This window comes from Littorina saxatilis, unplaced genomic scaffold (genome assembly GCF_037325665.1).
Source record: "Littorina saxatilis isolate snail1 unplaced genomic scaffold, US_GU_Lsax_2.0 scaffold_432, whole genome shotgun sequence".
NCBI classification, from domain to species: domain Eukaryota; kingdom Metazoa; phylum Mollusca; class Gastropoda; order Littorinimorpha; family Littorinidae; genus Littorina; species Littorina saxatilis.
The window spans coordinates 42441-48554 of record NW_027129361.1 but is presented as its reverse complement, the minus strand read 5'-3'; the positions used below and the strand labels follow the sequence as shown (position 1 = coordinate 48554).

At 39.8% G+C, this 6114-nt stretch overlaps 2 long non-coding RNA genes across 2 annotated transcripts; one reads left to right on the top strand and one right to left on the bottom strand.

Annotated features, from left to right (window-relative positions):
- Window positions 1-778: 778 nt before the first annotated feature.
- Window positions 779-3092, top strand: LOC138957635 (uncharacterized). Its single transcript, XR_011453107.1, has 3 exons — window positions 779-919; window positions 1404-1671; window positions 2389-3092. It is a non-coding gene; the product is annotated as an uncharacterized lncRNA (long non-coding RNA).
- Window positions 3093-3485: 393 nt separating this feature from the next.
- Window positions 3486-5556, bottom strand: LOC138957636 (uncharacterized). The gene is made up of 3 exons (XR_011453108.1): window positions 5218-5556; window positions 4705-4855; window positions 3486-4179 (listed from the first exon to the last, which is right to left on the bottom strand). It is a non-coding gene; the product is annotated as an uncharacterized lncRNA (long non-coding RNA).
- Between the last annotated feature and the right edge of the window lie 558 nt (window positions 5557-6114).

Sequence of the window (6114 nt, the reverse complement as noted above, 5' to 3'; positions counted from 1 at the left end):
GGACTACCAACTGCTACTCAAATAGAATCTGTTCCATTGCAAGATCTTAATAAACTTGCAGATGAGGCTGATCAACTTATACAAGAGATAGAGACTTCTTTTTCTGAGGAAACTTCACTGAAGACTCCACATGAACTATTACCTATGAGAGAAATAGAAGCCCTTAATCAATCACTACAAACCATCAGAGGTGAAATAGCAAATAATCTGTCAAAACTAGGTCAGCTGGATGAAGATATAAACAAAGAGAAACAAAAACTTGCTGATGCTGATGATTTGAACCTAGAACAAGAAGTAAAAAACAGAATTTCTAAGCGTTTAAAAGATTTGCAGGAGGAGAAAGCCATAAGGTTAGAAGTTCTAAGTAACAATAGAGAACAACTGAGAACACAGGTCAGCAGAATAAAAAATACAATTCAAAGAATCCTTTACGAAGACACAACTCTTGCTGAAAGAATTAGAACGCTTTTCAGAGAGCAGGGAATCACAATAGCTAGTATACTAACTGCGTTAGGATTTGCAATAAGCACATTAGTGTTAACACTCACAGGTGGCACTGTCACACCTCCACCTCCACCTCCACCTTCACCTCCATCTGATCCGGGATGGGTAAAGAAACAACTCAAACACATTGCAGAACTATTAAAGAAACTAGCAGCAAAAGCTTTGGATGCACTTCCAGGAATCATTGGTTCAATACACCACTAAACAGTTCCGCGGCCATTGCGACAGTGCGCATGCGTAGGATTTTTTTCGAGTAAACAACGCGTCGTGCTAGCTTCTCAGCAACTCAAAACATGTGCGATTTGAGCGAGATTTCCATCCAGAAGGTGCGACTGTGGAGCACTGAAGCATCGAAAACCTTGTCGTGTGTACGGAAAACGAGTGTGGAAGGTGCACACGAGGAACTTGTAGCTAGGTAAGTTTTATTTCTTTCGTTATTTACTCTTTGCAATGATGCGATGTGTTGTTCATTCCCAAGACCGGTTTTCCGCCCTGTAAGTTGTAACACTAACAGTAACTTAGTAAGTGCTCTCTCTTCAGATACGCTTAACTTTTCAGTTGATTAAAGTCAAAAACTTGAATAAGTGCCGTTGATCTGTCCACGGAATCTAACTTACTATGAAGCATAACTATATTCCGATTCGTGATGCACAGGCTACATGTTGTGATAGTGTATGCAAAAGTTTTCCATTTTCAATCTGACGTGTGGGTAAGATATGAAACAACAAACATGCATACTAAGTTGCCACTGCCAGTTTGTATAGCTGCTAAGCTTACCTCAGGCTGAGTCAGTGAGTATTTGGTACGTTTACATACAAAATGGTGATGAGGGGGCCAAAAAGAATGCCTTCCACAGGTGCGAAAAACTGTGATTTGATCTCAAGGCCTTTTTGTTTTAGAGCTGTTCCTGCTTTGGAACTTGGGAGATGGGATTCCTGTCGACCGTGAAGCAGAAAATGCAGAGAGGGTGCTTCTTCGGGAGTACAAGCAGAAGTTGTATGTGAAAGGGGTGCTTTATCCTGATCCATTCATCATCACAACTGGATTGAAAGGCAGCAAGATGGGCGATTCCTGTGGCCAAGCGTCTTCATCGCCGGCTGCCTGTGAGTGTGAGCTCGACCTCATGCATCGCCTCGTCAACGAGTTTTAAGGAGGAAAGGCTTACAGGTAGGAAACCTCTCTACTTTTTTAAATAAGTCATATTTGCACTTTACTTTTGAAAAAGAGAATGGTTCAAGTTGAATTGCAAGATGGCAGTGCAGCCTAACAACATTTTGGTTTCAGTGAACAGGGAATGTGTCAAAATCTGAAAAACCAGCATACTAGTATTAATACACACTAAAATTATGCCTGTCGCTGTCATATATACATATAATTTTTGAAAAGTGCAGTGATACTGATACAGTTAATCAGCAATGACTGAACCGACTTTCTAAATTCAGGGATGATCAAATCATCTGACTAATGGCCAGGGGCGAGTACAAAAAATCCGCTGTGCTAGTTAAAACCGCTTGGCAACTCGCCTGGTTGGCTAGTGAAAATTCTCGTCAAATGCAACACTTCTGGTTGTATACTCTAGTTTCAAAACGTTATATAAACAATGCAGTTATAGCAACTGTGGTTTGTACCCGGCAAGCAATTCTTTTTGGTGGACTGGACTTTCTTGAAATGACTCACCTGTCTGGCAAGTTAAGATTTTGAGATCTGGCCATCCCTGCAACTGTCTTAATTTTGCAATGCTCTTCATGCAAGTTGCACTCAAATTTGTGAGCAATTTGTTATGTACAACTTGGTAAATTGTCCTAAATGATGCTTTAGTAAAAGTTGTTGTCTCCTTTCTCTTTCTCATATTGATTATTTTCTTTTTTTTCTCCCTTTTGGCAGTGTTTTGACCATATGCAACATGCTGCAAGTCATTTTGGAGGAGGAAGCCCCTGATTGCATCTTTGTCAAAACCAGAAAGAGACTTCTACCTGTCTCCAAGAGTCAGCCATCACAACCACCTGTTACCCAGAGCCAGCCATCACAACCTCCTGTTCCCAAAGTAATCCAATCCTGTTGCCCGTTTTGATACAGGCAGCAACAGGATGCACTTAGGAGGAGGAACTAGTAGAAGTAGGGAAAGCGGTATTAACAAAACAGCTTTTTCCTCTTAACTATGAAACCACACAGATAAACAAGGAGAGCAACCTTTCCACAAAGTAAACAATCCTGACGACTCTAATAATTTCAACAATTTGTCAACTCATGTAAAAGCTTTGCCAGATCCAGGCATTAAGCTCTACTCGTTACACATGTAATGGGCATAGCTACATTGTTGAACAGCTGCTTCGTTTCTGTAAGTTTTCAGCCTGAAAGGTAGTAGGGTGGGTCGCATCTAAAATATAAATGTTTGTCTTGTCAAAACCTATGTTAATTTTCCTACATTTTAAGACTCCCTCTTTTTCTGTAGTGGATTTTTTTTTTATCAGATTATTGTTTGGAGTTCTGAAAAGGAAGGCTCCTGTGTACACCATTATAGATATGACTTTTACTGTACTACATGTGTGTTTTTGGTATATATATATATATAAAACTAGATATCTGTCTTCCCAATATGTTCATTGCCAAGTGGATGAAGTCATCAGATTTGATCTGCTGCTAGTGATAACGTTTATCAACATAAGTAAAGTTTTTTGAGCTGACTGGATTGTGTGCATTTTGTTTGCAAGTGCTGATATGTTTGACTTTGTGCTGTAATGCTTTGTCTTGTCTCTCATTCTCCCTTTCAAAGTACGAGAACTCAGATTTTGTTCTGACACACTCATTGCATCATACAAACATCAATAAAGACACACACAGAAAGTGAGCCAAACAAACATTTTTCCTCAGAACATGTTATGGTATGCACAGGGGACATGAAAATTATGGAGAGAAGACTGTGCGCAGGAAGAAGAGAGAAACATTCAAACAAATGAAAACAAACCTGTAAATTGTTTAAGGATGCTCTTGGCCACTCTGGTGACATGTACTTTATTCTACCTATATTAGCGAAACCGATAGGCTAGATCCTGAAGGTCTAATCCTCGTCTCTATTGCATAAACAACATCTCATCTATACTATAACGTTTAGGGTCAATACTCATTGGTTGATCGCTAAAAATTCTTGTCTTTTTAGAATTTTTGACTTTTTCCTGCCATCTTCTTGTTGCAAAGGGTGACACTAAAACCATGAATTAATTGTAAGAGACTGGTCGTGGCTATACCAATGCAATATGATATGTTCTGCGAGAAATCAGATTTCTGAATAACCATGGATTTTTCCTGTCTGCGTTCTTTTTCTTAGCCATGTTTGCAATCTGTAGTTTGAACATCAGTCTATTGTTCTCCTTAGTCAGCTTAATCATTGCAATAAGATTGCGCATAACGGGTGTGCATTAAGTTGGCATCTGCTTATACAAAAAAACTATCAACAAATAAGCAAAAACAAGAGCACCCAGAAATGTTTCTGTTGTGAATGGGTCTTGTTCAGGGCTAGTCACACTTTTCTGGCAATCAACTAGCTGCACCATTCCTCTCCCTTGATGATCCTTGGGCCTGGCACGTCTCAAACTGGAATTCCAGATCTCGCATTGCCCATTTTCTTCTGCCTAGCCGGTGCTCTGGTCGGGGTATGTCTATCAGCACTCTTGCTGTCTGAAACATTGCCAAACAGGGTTCATTCTGTCAGTATTTATGGTAGTATTACATCTTCATGCAGGGTTCTCCACATATGTTGTCCGTTTGGGTTCCATGCCCCCAACTTCAACTTATAAAGGTGGTCATTTGGACCCACTGTTGTTATTTTCAGTGCAATACAGAACTCCCCCTGTGAATTCCCCGGTACACTTGTTTTTGTTCCTTTGGCTTCTATGGAGAGCTCTCCTAATGTTGATCAAATCGCACTCTGGAAACAAACCACCCACATAAAACTTAGCTTGGCTTCCAACATTCATAAGCCTCATATATTGATATTGATTGATATTCATTCTTGTTCAGATTTCAAAACACACGAACAGACGAAAAGTCAATTAAATAACTCAAGCTGTAAGGCACAGACACATCATAGTGATACTAGGAACAGCATGTGTGAACAAATACATTCAACACCTTACCATCTTCTTTACTGCGTACCGTCACACACAAAATATAACAAGAAAGTTATTTAAAAAAACAACTTACTCTGTGTTGAAATCCAGGGTATCCCAAGTTTTGTGTTGGGAAAGAGTTCTGTGCAGTTGGTGTGCCATCAAGAAAGTGTTGAGAACAAACCCTTGCAGGTGAAAAAAAAGCTTGTGCTGGGTTCTTCTTGTGTGTTGGATGCGGATGCAAGCTGTTGAAAACAGACAGATGCATATCAGATTTAACAATTTATGGCTCTACAAAGCAATTTTTTATTGCTTTTTAATCACAGCCATGCTCTAACAACATGAAGTAAAACAAAAAAAACAAGAAACGGAAACACACTGACACAGAAAGTGAGCCACATTTTTTGATCTCATGCACGGCAGATTCAAACAAGTATTTCATGCAGTGCCGGTGTGCAGTTTTTGTAACGTTCAAAGCTGTATAAATGCAGGTCTAGCTAAACGGTTTTGTAATCATGCTATGGAATTTGCAGAAAAAAACAATAAATCGCATGAATGTCAGGCAATAAAATAAGTTGATCAAGAACTGTTACAGTGTTGCGCTTACCTGAACGGTGGTTGGCATGAACAGCCTACACAGACTCGTGTGGATCCTGGTGAATTTTGCAAAGTTTAGCTTTCCACTTTGAAGACGGTAGCTTCCGTTGTCACAATCAATCATCGGGCAGTGACATGCCATTGTTAAAATCGATAATCGCTGAATTTACATCGACAAAACAACAAAATAAACACAAGTGTCGGACTTGTCAGTCGCAGAACATACGCAAAGCTGTGTTGCAGACGATTTGTTTCCTCGAAAAAATGACGCAGCCAATGAGAGGCGTCTGTGCGGTCACGTGATTTTCCTTCTTTGTTCCATGTAAACGTCGGAACTGTTTAGTGGTGTATTGTTAGCTGGCTGTTATCTTTTGCAGGTAAAGTTGTTGGTTTCATGGCTGAACATCTCTGGACTCTAATAGTTTTAATTGCAGGTGTTCTGCTAACGAGAATAAAGCAAAAGTAAGCCTACACCCACTCCACCAATTACTAGAGCAGTCTTCTGCGATTCATGATCATCACTAATACTAACAGCTTGATCATCACTAGTGACAGAATGATCTTCACCTGCAGCGTGATCTTCACTTGTCACGCTTTGTTTCTGTTCATTGTGATATGGCTGTAACATCGTTCTGATTTCTGAATTCAGTTCTTCACCCTTTCCAAGCGGCTGGGTGTCACTAGCAATAATGATTTCATTGTTATAATTTGTTATTGTTCCAATCTGCAGCTGGAGATCAGAAGGTAACATGTAAAGGCAGTTACCAACAGCAAAGTCAACTTTTGATCTTGCATAACGGAGAGAGTCTTGATACCTTTTGATGCTGGAAGGCAGATCAACTGCAGAGTTTATGACATCTTCTAAATTTGATAACAACTGTTTCTGTGCACCAAACCCTGTGCTTGT